The sequence below is a fragment of the Papio anubis genome, chromosome 4 (assembly GCF_008728515.1).
Source record: "Papio anubis isolate 15944 chromosome 4, Panubis1.0, whole genome shotgun sequence".
Lineage (NCBI taxonomy): Eukaryota > Metazoa > Chordata > Mammalia > Primates > Cercopithecidae > Papio > Papio anubis.
Window position 1 is genome coordinate 126,279,154 of NC_044979.1, and position 16,198 is coordinate 126,295,351.

General features: G+C 37.0%; 1 protein-coding gene and 1 pseudogene across 2 annotated transcripts in view; one reads left to right on the top strand and one right to left on the bottom strand.

Annotated features, from left to right (window-relative positions):
* The window catches only part of LOC101013768 (zinc finger protein 92), a 138,100-nt gene that overhangs the window by 53,713 nt on the left and 68,189 nt on the right, over positions 1 to 16,198 (top strand). The gene's annotated exons all lie outside the window — the stretch shown is intronic.
* On the bottom strand, positions 15,666 to 16,157 carry LOC101014358 (annotated as a pseudogene).

A 16,198-nucleotide genomic window follows, 5' to 3' on the forward strand; every position in this document is an offset into this window, starting at 1 on the left:
ATTAATTATATTTACTAAATATTACAGAAGCTGGGAGATTTCTGTATGTAGCTTAATCTTTGAATAAAACTGACGTATCTATAATTAGATTCAGATTGTAATTTACTTCTTTGTGTTCAATAATATCACAGCTCTGGGTGCAGTGGCTCAGCCTGTTATCCCAGCACTTTGGGAGACCAAGGCAGGTAGATCACGAGGTCAAGAGATCGAGATCATCCTGGCCAACATGGTGAAACCCCGTCTCTACTAAAAATATATAAATTAGCTGGGCGTGGTGGTGTGCACCTGTAGTCCCAGCTACTCGGGAGGCTGAGGCAGGAGAATCACTTGAACCCGGAAGGTGGAGGCTGCAGTAAGCCGAGATTGTGCCACTGCACTCCGGCCTGGCGACAGAGCAAGGCTCCGTCTCAGACAAAACAAAACAAAACAAAACAAAACACAGCAGTGATATTATGCCCTCTGTGTGAATTAGCACTTATACCAATTCTTTGTATTACAGTTCATGTTAATTTTATTCTGTTGGATAAAGTACTGACAGATTTTTTAACTGTAGAGTTAATGATTTTTCTCTTTATTATTAATAAGTAACTTTAGGAGATTTACCAACTGATGTACATAAATCATCACATATAATCTGGAGGCTCCCAATTCTTTTCAAATTCTCCTTGCTTATAGCTTGCTTTAGAAAAATGGAAGTTCTCACTTTTGTGTACTGGGATAAACCCAGGCTCTGCCATGTACTTAATATTTGACAAAATATTCTCCTTGGGCCAAAAGCATTGGCATAACTGGATAGCTTATTAGAAATTTAGAAACTCAGGCTTGAGCCCAGATCTTCTGAATCAAAACCTGCATTTTAATAAGATCTCCAGTTCATTGTTTTACACATTAAAATTTGAGGCATACCTTCTAACTGACCGTAACTTCTTCATATAAGAAATATTCAGCCAGGCTTGGTGGCTCACGCCTGTAATCCCAACACTTTGGGAGGCTGAGGCGGGTGGATCACAAGGTCAGGAAATTGAGATCATCCCGGCCAACATGGTGAAACCCTGTCTCTACTAAAAATACAAAAATTAGCCAGGCATGGTATTGGGCGCCTGTAGTCCCAGCTGTTCAGGAGGCTGAGGCAGGAGAATTGCTTGAACCCAGGAGGCAGAGGTTGCTGTGAGGTAAGATCTCACCACTGCACTCCAGCCTGGGTGACAGAGCGAGACTCCGTCTGAAAAAATTAAAAAAAAAAAAAAAATCACAACTTAGCCTGTATAATGTAAAAATATATATATCAGTAAAAAAATATATGCATGGGTTAATGTGCTAAATTTTATACTGTCTCATCCACAAAAGCATACTCACTAATCTGGTTTAGTGGATTTTTTGCCGTTCTTCTTCAGCATTAGAGAATAAATTAGAGAGTATTTCTGTGTTAAAAATTTTTTACTGGACAACTCCAGTCACTCATATACATCAGAGCCAGTTCTTTTTACTCTCTATTTTCTTTCTGTTTTTCTTTTTTTTCTTTTCTTTTCTTTTTTCTTTTTTCTTTTAGACAAAGTCTTGCTCTGTTGTCCAGGGTGGAGTGCAGTGGCACAGTCTCAGCTCACTGCAACCTCCGCCTCTTGGGTTCAAGCGATTCTCCTGCCTCAGCCTTCCGAGTAGCTGGGACTACAGGCGCCCGCCGCCTCGCTCAGCTTTTAGTAGATATGGGGTTTCACCATGCTGGCCAGGCTGGTCTGGAACTGCTGACCGCCTCGGCCTCCCAAAGTGCTGGGATTACAGGTGTGAGCCACTGCGCCCGGCCAACTTAGATTTTTCTGCAAATAAAAATTGGATAACCATTGTATACAATATAATGATTTTTTTGAGACTGAGTCTGGCTTTGTTACCCAGGCTGGAATACTCTGGTGTGATTATGCCTCACTGCAACCTCAATCTCCTAAGCTCAATTGATCCTCCCACCTTAGCTTCCCAAATAGCTGGGAGTACAGGTGCAAGCCACCACACCTGGCTTTATTTTATTTTATTTTATTTTAGTTTTGTAGAGATGGAATTTTGTCATATTGCCCACACTAGTCTCAAACTCCTGATCTCAAGTGATGTGCCTACCTTGGCCCCCCCAAAGTGCTGGGATTACAGGTATAAGCCACCATGCCCATCCTGTGCCCATATTAAATGAGCATTTAGTATGTGTATAAATTGTGAAATAATTTTTTGTTTTTTTGAGACAGAGTTTCACTCTTGTTGCTCAAACTAGAGTGCAATGGCGCGATCTCGGCTCACTGCAACCTCTGCCTCCCAGGTTCAAGCAATTCTTCTGCCTTAGCCTCCCCAGTAGGTGGGATCACAAGGCACACTAATTTTTTTTTTTTTTTTGAGATGAAATATAGCTCTGTCACCCAGGCTGGAGTGCAATGGCACGTCTCAGCTCACTGCAACCTCCGCCTCTTGGGTTCAAGCAATTCTGCCTTCCTCAGCCTCCTGAGTAGCTGGGATTATAGGCGCCCACCACCACACCTGGCTAATTTTTGTAGTTTTAGTAGAGATGGGGTTTTGCCATGTTGGCCAGGCTGGTCTCGAATTCCTGACCTCAGGTGATCCACCTGCCTCGGCCTCCCAAAGTGCTGGGATTACAGGTGTGAGCCACTGCGCCCAGCCTAATTTTTGTAATTTTAGTAGAAACTGGGTTTCACCATGTTAGCCCAGCTGGTCTCAAACTCCTGACCTCAGGTGATCCGCCCACCTTGGCCTCCCAAAGTGCTGGGATTACAGGCGTGAGCCACTGAGCCTGGTCAGTTGTGAAATAATTAATTCAATAAAGTTAATGAATACATGTATCATCTTACATAGTTTTCTTTATTGTATTCAAGTATACAAAAACATTATTATCTACTATAATCATGATGCTGTACATTAGATTCACAAACCTTGGTTATTTTATAACTAAAAGTTTGTACCCTTTAAACAACATCTTCCATTTTCCCTACCTCTTGGCTCTGGTATCCACCTTTGTACTCCCCGCGTCTAGGAGTTCAACCTTTTAGATTCGTCATACACGTGAGACAAATAAGAAATATTTGTATCTTCCTATTTCAATTAGCATGTTTTTCTTCAGGTTTATCCATGTTGTCAGATTGACTAAATAATACTTCATTGAGTATATATACAACATGTTTTCTTGATCCATTCAGCATTCAACAACATTTAGATTGTTTTTATATCTTGGCAATTTTGAATAATGCTGCAAGAAATACGGGGATCTAAATACTCAGTATACTAATTTTATTTCTATAGATTATATATATACACACAGAAGTGGGATTGATGTATGGTAGTTCTGTGGGGTTTTTTTCTAAATAATCTCCATACTGATTTTTGTAATGACTACCAATTTATAACTCATTAACAGAGTACAGAATTTTTTTCACACCCTTTTCAAAATGTTATATATTTTTCTTTTTTCTTTTGTATAAACTCTGGGAGCACAAGTGTAATTTTATTACATGAATAGATTGCAGAGTGATGAAATTAGCACTTTTAGGATATTCATTACCTGAGTAACATACATGTCTCATTTTTTTTATATTAGCCATCTTAACAAGTGTGAAGTGATAGCTCGTTGTGATTTTAATTTGCATTTGCCTGATGATTGGTCATGTCGAGCAGCTTTTCACATATCTCTTAGCCATTTGTATGTGTTTACTAAAAAAATTTATTCCTTTACCTATTTTTATTTTTTTATTTTTTGAGACAGAGTCTCACTCTGTCGCCCAGGCTGGAGTATAGTGGCATGATCTTGGCTCACTGCAACCTCTGCCTCCCGGGTTCAAGTGATTCTTTTGCCTCAGACTCCCAAGTAGCTGAGATTATAGTTGCGCACCACCACATGGGATAATGTTTGTATTTTTAGTAGAGACAGGGTTTAATAGAGACAGAGACATCCACCCTCCTCGGCCTCCCAAAGTGCTGGGATTACAGGCATGAGCAATGGTGCAATCTCAGCTCAACTGCAACTGCCACCTCACGGGTTCAAGTGATTCTGCTGCCTCAGCCTCCTAAGTAGCTGGGGTTACAGGCATGTGCCACCACACCTGGCTAATTTTTGTATTTTTAGTAGAGATGGGGTTACACCATATTGGTCAGGCTGGTCTCAAATTCCTGACCTCGTGATGCACCCGTTTCGGCCTCCCAAAGTGCTGGGATTACATGCATGAGCCACCGTGCCGGGCCTCCTTTACCTAGCTTTAAATTGGGTTATTATTATTATATTTATTATTGTTGTTTTCACCTTTGATTTGTATGAGTTATTTATATATTTTGGATATTAACCACTTAACAGATATATGGTTTGCAAATATTATCTCCCATCTTGTGATTTTTCTTGTCGTATTCTGTTTAGAAGCTTTTAAGTTTGATGTAGTCCAAGTTGTTTATATTTGCTCTTGTTTTTGTACTTTTGGTACCATTTCCCAAAAAATTACTGTCAAGACCAACATAGAGGAGGTTTACCATATGTTTTCTTTTCGGATTTTAAAGGATCGTGTTTTATTTAAGTCTTTATTTTATATTGAGTTAATTTTGGGGCATAATTTAAGAAAAATGGTCTAATGCCATGCTTTTGCTTGCAGATACCCGTTTATTTAGCACCAAATATTGAAGAGACTATACTTTCTGCATTGTGCATTCTTAGTACCCTTATTGAAGATTAACTGACCTAATATGAATAGGTTTTTTTTCTGGGCCCTCTACCATGTTCCATAGGTTCTTTTGTCCACTTTTATGTGCATGCCATCATGTTTTTATTACTGTAGTCTTGAAATATAGTTTGAAATCAGAAACTATAATGCCTTCAACTGTTTTCTTCTTTCTCAAGATTGCTTTAGCTATTCAAAGTCTGTTAGAGTTTCATATAAATTTTAAGCTTTTATTTTCTATTACTGTGAAATAGGTCACTAGAATTTTGAAAGGAAATTCATTGAGTCTATAGATTGCCCTGGATAGTGTGAAAACTTTAACAATATTTATTCTTCCAATCTATAAATGTGGCACACTTTTACATTTATGTATTCTCCAATTTTTATTATATATTTTATTTTTCATCATAAAGGTCTTTTACCTGGTTTAATTTCTTTTTAAGAAATGTATTATTTTGATGCTTTTAAAATTTATTTTATTTTTTATTTTTTTTGGAGGTGGAGTCTCGCTCTGTCACCCAGGCTGGAGTGCAGTGGCATGATCTCGGCTCACTGCAACCTCCGCCTCCCAGGTTCGAGCAATTCTTCAGCCTTCTGTGTAGCTGGGACTACAGGCACATGCTACCAGGCCCAGCTAATTTTTTTGTATTTTAGTAGAAATGGGGTTTCACCATGTTGCCCAGGCTGGTCTCGAACTCCTGAGCTCAGGCAATCTGCCCACTTCGACATCCCAAAGTGCTAGGATTATAGGTGTGAGCCACCTCACCCAGCCTCAATGCTATTTTAAATGAGATTTTTTTAAAATTTTTCATTGAATAGTTTGTTGTTAGTGTATGAAAACAATTGATATTTGTATGCTAATTTTATATTCTGCTAATTTACTGCATGCATTTATTACGTTAAACAGCTTTTTGGTGTACTATTTATCGTGTTTTTTTTTTTTTTTTGAGATGGAGTTTCGCTCTTGCTTCCCAGGCTGGAGCGCAATGATGTGATCTTGGCTGCTGGCAACCTCTGCCTTCGGGGTTCAAGCAATTCTCCTATCTTAGCCTCCCAAGTAGCTGGCATTACAGGCAGGCACCACTATGCCCAGCTAGTTTTGTATTTTTAGTAGAGACTGGGTTTCTCCATATTGGTCAGGCTGGTCTCTAACTCCCAACCCCAGGTGATCCACCTGCCTCGGCCTCCCAAAGTGTTGGGATTACAGGCGTGAGCCACTGCGCCAGCTATTTATTGTTTTCTATATGTAAGAGTTTGTCATCTACAAACAGTGACATTTTTCTTTTTTCTTTTTATTTCAGATGGCTTTTTAAATTTTCTTGCCAAATTGTTCTACTTAGGATTTTCAGTAATATGTTAAAATAGAAGTATTTGAATTAGACATAACGTAGTCTTTTTGTAAATCCTTTCTTATTTTGAGCAGACTTTGCTTTCAGAACTTTGTTTTGTAGGGCAGATACCAGGGCAGGGTTCTGCAGTTGGGTTCACATAAGGTAGGCCTGCTAGAAGATGTACAGGTGAGTGTGGCTCCTTTTGAGTACCTGGGAGGATTTCCTCAGGTCTCTGTGTAGGTTCGCAAGTAGGCAGGACTGTCCATGAACTGTGGCTAAAATGGCTAAAACTGAGTCACAGACCTGCTTCAGAGGTCACAGTAAAGACTAAAGGCCAAGTTCTGTAGGCCTGCCTCCATGACCATGACTGAGTGTCCTGAGGCCTCTGGGAAGGACTGCTTCGAGACCGTGGCTAGGAGACATCAGAGATGATTACAGAGTCACTTCAGAATACTCAATGTGACCAAGTTGAGTGAGTCATTTTCTGGTCTGTAACCAAGATAAGGGGCCCTCAAGTTTGCCACCTGAATGAGGGCCTGCCTTCCCAATACAGCCCTCCTCAGTTTTGGGCTTTTGCAGGGTGTCACAATACTCTCCCTGGATCCCAAAACTCTCATAAAGGCACTTTTGTCCATGGATGGCAGCAAAATGATTGTTGCCCTGGCAGGATAAACAAGAGTTTAAGAAGAGTTTAAGAAGAGTTCCACATTCTTGCTGATGTCACTCTCGCAATAAGGTTTCACTTTCTATTTTTCTTTCTTTCAAATTTGTCTATAATTTTAGATTCAAACGTTCAGAACAATATACTGTAATTTACATGTTATGTAAGAAGTTTATTAGATACTAGGCACTCCTTATTTATTAAAATGTTCATTTGTAAGTTTTATAGTAGCCAAAAATAAATCAAGATTTTCATTTTCTCAACCAATATCTAAATTATTATATAATTTATTCCAAAATTTTTATTTTATATGCCAGTGACTCATATTTCAACATACACATTTTTACTTTATTTAGACGTCTAAGGCTTTTTTTTTCTTTTTGCTTCTAAAGACTGAATTTGCTTCTAAAGACTGAATTGCAGACTTTTAATTTTGTGTAAAAATAGCATCAGTATATTAATGGCAAGAAATTATCTTTACCGTCTTTAAATGCTATTTCCTATTAGAGCATTTTCCGAATGACTGTAGTGCATTTTCTGGAAAATTTTACTGCCAAAGCAGGATTTAGACTATGATATAGCTGTTAAGTGCTGTTGTCATTTCCTGTGCTCAAAATAAAGTTGTTTCTTGGCCGGGCATGGTGGCTCATGTCTGTATTCCCAGCACTTTGGGAGGCCTAGGTGGGTGGATCATCTGAGGTCAGGAGTTCAAGACCAGCCTGGCCAACATGGTGAAACCTCATCTCTACTAAAAATACAAAAAATTGCCAGGCATGGTGGCAGTCACCTGTGATCCCAGCTACTTGGGAGACTGAGGCAGGAGAATTGCTTGAACCTGGGAGGCGGAGGTTGCAGTGAGCCGAGATTGTACCACGGGCGACAGAGCGAGACTCCATCTCAAAAAAAGATAAATAAAATAAAGTTGTTTCTTAACTATACCTGTTATTCTCCTGTAGCAACCAGGGATGATTGATCTCATACATGTTAAGAAAGAAAGAGAGAGAGAGAGAAAGGAAGAAAGAAAACCAGGAAGAAAGAGAGAGAGAGAGAGAGAGGAAAGAAAGAAAAGAAAGAAAGAAAAAAAAGGACCAGGTGCGGTAACTATCATGCCTGTAATCCTAGCAAATTGGGAGGCCGAGGCAGGTGGATCACTTGAGGTCAGGAGTTTGAGACCAGCCTACTCACCATGGTAAAAGCACATCTCTACTAAAAATGCAAAAATTAGCCAGGCGTGGTGGCACGCACGTGTAATCCCAGCTACTTGGGAGGCTGAGGCAGGAGAATTGCTTGAACCCAGGAGGCGGCAGTTGCAGTGAGCCGAGCTGGTGCCCCTGCACTCCAGCCTGGGTGACAGAGTAAGACTCTGTCTCACAAAAAAATTATAAAAAAGAAAAAAAATTTACTGCCATACAGTAGACACCAATTATTGCAAATGTGTCCACTCCAGAAGTGCACAAGCACATTTGAACACTGTAGTTATCTAGCAAAATTATTTTTTAATAGTACATCAATGTAGCATGCAGAATATTGTGGGTAAATATTTCTCTTATTTTTGTTGTACAATTCATATTACTGGGTTTCTCTTTTAGGGTAGATTCCTTGACATCAGTTTATTGTGTTTTTGGTTTTACTTATGCATTATAACTTTGGATGACAATTTGCAACTCTATATATGCAATTTAAGTCAATGTGGGGCTTAATTAGAAAATGAATCAGTCAGATGGCTGTCATTCTTAAATTGCACATATGAATGTGCATGTTGTGTCTATAAATATGACCCCAACTTTGTTCACAGCTTATCTTATATGTTTTTTCTTGGCTGATATTTTATGTTTTTTTTTTCTTGTCTAGGTGAGTAGTCAGGAAAATCATCTTAATTTTACGATGTGTTTATTGATGAATCTATATTTTATCTATGTGAAACACTTTCGTGATTTGAAGGTGATTTTTGGATAGCTTTATAACTGATTTTTTTAGTTATCCTTTAAGAAAAATATTGTGGTAAAGAACATAACATCAAATTTACCATCTTAAATCTTTTTTTTTTTTTTTGAAATGGAGTCTTCCTCTGTCGCCCAGCCTGGAGTGCAGTGGCACAATCTTGGCTCACTGCAACCTCCACCTCCTGGGTTCAAGCAATTCTCCTGCCTCAGCCCCCGGGTAGCTGAGATTACAAGTGTGCACCACCACGCCCAGCTAATCTTTTTGTATTTTTAGTAGAGACAAGGTTTCACCATGTTGGCCAGGCTGGTCTCAAACTCCCCACCTCAGGTGATTCAACCACCTCGGCCTTGATCTTTTTAAGTGTATGTTTCAGTTGTGTTATGTATAGTCAGATTTTTTATGCAAAAGACCTCTAGAATGTTTACATCTTGCAACACTTTATATAATAATTGCCTATTTCACCTTTATATAACAACTGCCTATTTCACCTTCTCTCTACCCCTTGACTAATGCCATTCTACTTTATGTTTCTATTTGACTACTAACATATTTCATAAAAATGAAATCATACACTATCTGTCACTTTGTTACTGGCTTATTTCAGTTAACATTCTCAAGATTTATTCTTAGAGAATGTGATCAAATTTCCTTTTTAAAGGCTGAATTACACTATTGTGTGTATATGTGTGTGTATACATATGTTGTGTGTATATATATATACTCACTGTAGTGCACATATGTGAGTATATATATTTGGCATATATATATATTTGTATACACCACATTTTTTTAATTGCTCATTAGGGACATCTGGGTTGCTTCTATCTTTTGGATTTTGTAAACATTGCTGTAATAAACAAATATTGTGTGTGTGCAGATATCTCTTCCAGGTTATGTGTCTTATATTTTGTATGCATACTTAGATGTGGAATTGCTGAATACTATGACAATTCCATTTTTAATTTTTTGAAAAACCTCCATATTGTTTTTTATACTGGCAGAGTCATATTTCCCCACCAGCAGATTACAAATGTTCTCTCTCATTTCTCCACATTCTTGACAGATTTTTTTGTAGTGATTATTCTAATTGGTGTGAGATAATATCTCATTGTATTCTGCTTTGCATGTTTGTAAATCATCCTTTCAAATGCTTATTGGCCATTCGCATATTTTTCAAGAAATTTCAGTTCAATTTTGTTCTCATTTTTAATTTTGTTCTTCATTTTTTTGTTGTTGAGTTTTAGGAATTGTTTATATGTTCTTGGTACTAATACCAATCAAATATGTGATTTGCAAATATTTTTACCTTTTTCTACTTCACCATTTCCTTTGATGTGTAGAAATTTGGAATTTGATATACTCCCATTTTTCTGCTCTTTGTTACTTATACATTTAATTCCATACATAAACAAGTGCTAAGACTGATGTCATATTTTCTCCTATATTTTTTCTAAGAATTTCATTAGTTATGTTTTTTATGTTTAGTTAATCCATTTAAAAGATTGTTTTGTATCTGAAGAAAGGAAAGGATCCAAGTTTGTGGTGTTTTTAATGAAGATATTCAGTTTTCAACATTATTTGTTAAAGACTCTTCTTTCCCCATTGGGTGATTGTGGCAACATTGTGGAAGTTCAGTTGATCACATGCAAAAGAGCTTTCTATTCTGGGCTTTCTATTCTGTTCCCTTATACAATTATCTGTCTTTATGTCAGTACCACCTTGTTTTTATTTCTGTAGCTTTGTTACATGTTTTGAAACCAGGAAGTGTAATGCCTCTTTGTTCTTGTTTTTTTGGGAATACTTGCCTAGTCATTGTCCCTAAAAGAAATTTTAGGATTCTAAAAATATTTCCGCAAAAAAGTGCCATTGGGGTTTTGATAGATATAAAGTTGAAGTTGTACATAACTCTTGGTAGTATTAAAATCTTAAAAATATTAAATTATTTTACCCTTGAACAAAAATATGTTCAAGCATGTGTTTAAATAATTCCAAGTAATTTTGGATTTGCCACTTTTTCTTCTTTTAATGTCTAGTTTCATTTTATTTTGGTCAGAGAAGATATATTTCATGATTTCAGTCTTTTACAATTTTATATGTCTTGTTATGTATCCTAACAGAATTTGCCATGTGCAATTGAGAATATTGTGTATTCTGCCAGTTTTGACTGGAGAGTTTTGTACATGTTTATTAGGTCTATTTGCCTATAATGTTCAAGTTTTCTGGTTTTTTTGATTGACCTTATATTTGATTTTTCTATTCATTATTGAAAGTGAGGTCTGGTCTAGAAGTGCATAATTATTGTGTTGCTATGTATTTCTTACTTCACTTCTGTCAATATTTCATGTAATATACATACATAAATATGTAAATTTATGTAAATTTATGCAACTGTTATAGATTCCTGGTAAATAGATCTTTTTTTATTTTTTAATTTTGTGGATACATAGTAAGTGTATATGTTAATGTGTTTCTTGAGTTTTTTTTTTTTTTTTTACAGGCCTAAAGTGTTTAATAATGACACCAGGGTAAATAAGATATACATCACCTCCAGCATTTACTATTTTTTTGTATCATGAATATTCCAATTATACTTTTTTAGTTATTTTGAAACATACAATAAGTTATTGCTGACTATAGTCACACTGTTGTGCTATCAAATACTAGCTCTTATTCATTCTAATTACATTTTTGTACTCATTAATCATCCCTCCTCACTACCCTTCTCTGCCTCTGATAACTATAATCTACTCTTTATCTCCATGAGTTCAGTTGTTTTAATTCTTAGATCCCACAAATAAGTGAGAACATGCAGTTTTTGTCTTCCTGTACCTGAGTTATTTTACTTAATATAATATCCTCCAGTTCTATCCACTTTGTTGTAAATGATAGAATCTCATTTTTCATGGGTAAGTTGTACTATATTGTGTGTGTGTATGTAGTATATTTTCTTTATTCATTTCTCTGTTGATGCATACTTAAGTGGATCCCAAAACTTTGCTATTGAGAATAGTGCTGCAGTAAACATGGGAGGCCAGATATCTATTCGGTATATTAATTATTTTTATTTTTTAGTATGTATAGCTAGAAGTGTGAATGCTGGATCATATGGTAGTCCTATTTTTAGTTCTTTAATGAAACTCCATACTGTACTTCATAGTCACTGTACTAATTTATATTCCCAGAAACAGTGTATGAGAGTTCACTTTTCTTCACACTTTCAGCAACATGTATTATTGCCTGTCTTTTGGGGAAAAGTCATTTTAGCTGGATATCTAAAATGTAGAGATGATATCTCATTGTAGTTTTGATTTGCATTTCTCTTACAATCAATGATGCTGAGCACCTTATTATATACCTGTTTGTCATTTGTATGTCTTCCTTTGAGAAACAATCATTTTATCCAACCTTAATGGAATTATTGCATTTTTTCCATAGCATTTTTAAGTACCTTATATATTCCTGTTATTAGTCACTAGTCATATAGATACTATGCAAATAGTTTTCCCATACTGTGGGTGTTCTCTTCACTTTGTTAATTGTTTTCTTTGCAGTGCAGCAGCTTTTTAATTTGCTGTGATCCTGTTTGTTCCTTTTTTTTTCTTTTTTTTTTTGAGACAGAGTTTTGCTCTTGTTGCCCAGGCTGGAGTGCAATGGCGCAGTCTCGGCTGTGGTACAACCTCCGCCTCCCAGGTTGTGGTACAACATCTGCCTCCCAGGTTGAAGTGATTCTCTTTCCTCAGCCTCCCAGGTAGCTGAGATTACAGGTGTGTGCCACCGTGGCTGGCTAATTTTTGTATTTTTAGTAGAGATGGGATTTTGCCATGTTGGCCAGGCTGGTCTTGAACTCCTGACCTCAGGTGATCCACCCACCTCAGCATCCCAAAGTGCTAGGATTACAGGCATGAACCAGCGTGCCCAGCCCTGTTTGTTCATTTTTGCTTGGTTGCCTGTGCTTGTGAGGTACTACTCAAGAAATTTTTGATCAGTCCAGTGTCCTGGAGAGGTTCCCTAATGTTTTAGGACTTTTTAGTAGCTTCATAGTTTCAGGTCTTAGATCTAAGTCTTTAGCCCATTTTGCTTTAATTTTTGTATATGCCAAGAAATAGAGATCTAGTTTTATTTTTCAGCATATGGATATTTTTTTCCTCAGCATCATTTATTGACAAGACTGTCCCTTTGCCAATGTATGTTGTTGGCACCTTTGTTGAAAATAGGTTCACTGTAGATATACACATTTTTGTCTGAGTTCTCTATTCTGTTCTGTTAGTCTATGTGTCTGATTTTATACCAGAACCATGCTGTTTGGGTTACTATAGTTCTGTAGTATAATTTGAAGTCAGGTAATATAATTTCTGATTTTGTCCTTTTGCTCATGATGGCTTTAGTTGTTCCAGGTCTATTGTTCAATATACATTTTGGAATCTTTTTTTCTGTTTCTGTGAAAAATGTCATGGTATTTTGATACAAATTGCATCAAATCTCTACATTGCTTTGGGTAATAGGAACATTTTAACAGTATTGTTTCTTCCAGTCCATAAAAATTGAGTATCTTTGCATTCTTCTGTTTTATAGTTTTCATTATAGAGATCTTCTTGTTTCTTTGGTTTAGTTTATTCTTGGGTATTTCTTTCTATTTGTTGCTATTGTAAATGGGATGACATTATTGATTTCTTTTTCAGATTATTCACTTTTGGCATTTAGAAATGCTACTAATTTTTTTTGAGATGGAGTTTTTATTATTATTATTATTGTTGTTATTTTGAGACGGAGTCTTGCTCTTTCACCCAGGCTGGAGTGCGGTGGTGCGATCTCAGCTCACTGCAGCCTCTGCCTCCTGGGTTCAAGCAATTCTTCTGCCTCAGCCTCCCAAGTAGCTGAGATTATAGGCATCTGTCACCACACCCAGCTAATTTTTGAATTTTTCATAAAGATGGGGTTTTGCCATATTGGCGAGGCTGGTCTCGAACTCCGACCTCAAGTGATCTGCCCCTTTTGGCCTCCCAAAGTGCTGGGATTACAGACTTGAGTCACCGTGCCAGGCCACAATGCTACTACATTTTGTATGTTGATTTTGTGTGCTGCAATTTTACTAAATGTTTTAATTAGTTCTAATGGTTTGTTTTGATGGAGACTAGGTTTTCCAAATGTAAGATTATATCATCTGCACACAATATTACTTTGATTTATTTCTTCCTTATTTAAATGCCCTTTATTTCTTTCTCTTGTCTGATTGCTGTAGCTACAGCTTCCCTGACTATATTGAATTAGAGTGGTGAAAGTAAGCATCCTTCTTTTGTTCCAAATCTTAGAGGAAAGACTTTCAGTTTCTCCCCATTTAATATAATTGAGACGTGGTTCTATCATATATGGACTTTGTCATGGTGAAATATGTTCTTTCTATACCTATTTTTTTTAGGGTTTTCTTATGAAGCAATGTTAAATTTTATCACATGTATTTTAAGCATTACTTAAAATATTCATAAGGATTTGTCTTCAATTATATTCATATAATGTATCACATTGATTGATTTGTATATGTTGAACCATCTTTTTATCTCTCAAATAAATTCCAATTGGTCATAATGAATGATCTTTTTATTTATTTATTTATTTATTTATTTTCTTTTAAAATGGTTTTATTTTATGTGCAAATAATGAACAGATGTTGTACCCATAAATTCTACTTTACAAAAACAGGATTTTTTTTTTTTTTAAGAAAACTACATAATAACTTTTAAAAGGCACTGGGATTCCTCTGCTTCTAGATCATTGCTAGGTTAGAAGAATAAAGTTTGTTTTACTAGGAATCACAAGTTAGAACTGAGTATCCTCCAAAGTGAAAATTCTAGAGCGTAGTGCCATTCCAGGCAAAGATTATTAGTTCTCATCCCCAACTTCCACAACTATCTATCAGAATGGTTAAATCAGGTCAAAACAGTCCAGCATAATTAGACTTCATCGAACAATGCCATTATGCTTTCTAAGATGCAAATAAACCAAAACAGGGTATACTAAAATCAAAATAACATTTGACACGGTCATACAAATTGTTAGTTCCTTGTATCTGCCCCCCACTTTTTGTTTTTTTTGTTTTTTTTTGTTTTTGAGACAAAGTCTCACTCTGTCGCCCAGGCTGGAGTGCAATGGGGCGATCTCGGCTAACTGCAACATCCACCTCCTGGGTTCAAGCGATTCTCCTGCCTCAGCCTCCAGAGTAGCTGGGATTACAGGTGCCCACCACTGCACCTGGCTAATTTTTTGTAGTTTTAGTAGAGACTAATTTTAGTTTTACCATGTTGACCAGGCTGATTTCGAACTCCTGACTTCAGGTGATCTGCCTGCCTCTGCCTCCCAAAGTGCTGGGATTACAGGCGTGAGCCACAGTGCCCAGCCATATCCCCCTTTTATAACATTAATAAAGGGAATATTTTACTGCAAAGAAATTTTTTTTTTTTTTTTTTTGAGGCCGAGTTGGGCGGATCACGAGGTCAGGAGATCGAGACCATCCTGGCTAACACGATGAAACCCTGTCTCCACTAAAAATACAAAAAAAAATTAGCCGGGCGCGGTGGCAGGCGCCTGTAGTCCCAGCTACTCAGAGGCTGAGGCAGGAGAATGGCGTGAACCCGGGAGGTGGTGCTTGCAGTGAGCCAAGATCTCGCCACTGCACTCCAGCCTGGGTAACACAGCGAGGCTCCGTTTATACATCACTAGCCATGAATTTTTGCCATTAGTTATTATTGCAAATGCTACCTAGTGCCACTGTCCAAATGGCATAACCATTTTACGTCCACAATTCACTTCTATAGTTATAAGTAGAATTTTCATGATTTAAATAAGTACATCTATCAGTGAAGATTTAACACTGGATGCAGTCTGACATCCGTAATATCTGATGTTTTGTAGATAACAATGTAGGAAAGATATATTTTAATCACTTTTCATTTAAGTGACCTTATGTAAAAAATAAACCAATAATTTAGCAGTTCCAATTCTCTAAGGACATTTTCAAATGTATATAAATGGTTACAGAGATTTTTAAGAAATGTCTTCCATGTCCACATCCTCTTGTAACTGCTGTACCATTTTCTCTTCCAGCTGCTTCCCTTTGCCTGCAAGGCTCGGATAAGATGAATGTTTTGCTTGACTTCTTTGATATCCTGAACATTCTGTAGCTCTTTCTTTTTCTTCAATCTGTTCATTATAAATTTAGCTTGATGTTTCTGTTTGATCTCTTCAACTCTCTTTATTGCATCAATAGTTTTATTCCATAGCTCTCGCTGGTATTTGATAGGTTCATTTCTACGTTTTTCAAATTCAAATGAACTATCCACTGTAAGGTCTTTACCAGCTGCTTTTCAGACGGAATGCTTTGGTCTACCTAACTTTGCGAGGATTGCACTTCTTTTTAAAGTTTTTGTGACATTTAGATTTACAAAATCTGAACACCTTGCAATCATTGCGGATGAACATCATGCCATGGCCAGAATAGATGGGCCCCAAACAGAAATAACACATCTTGACATGCATGTTGAATCCGTGGGTCCCCACCGACTGAATGCCAAGCTTGA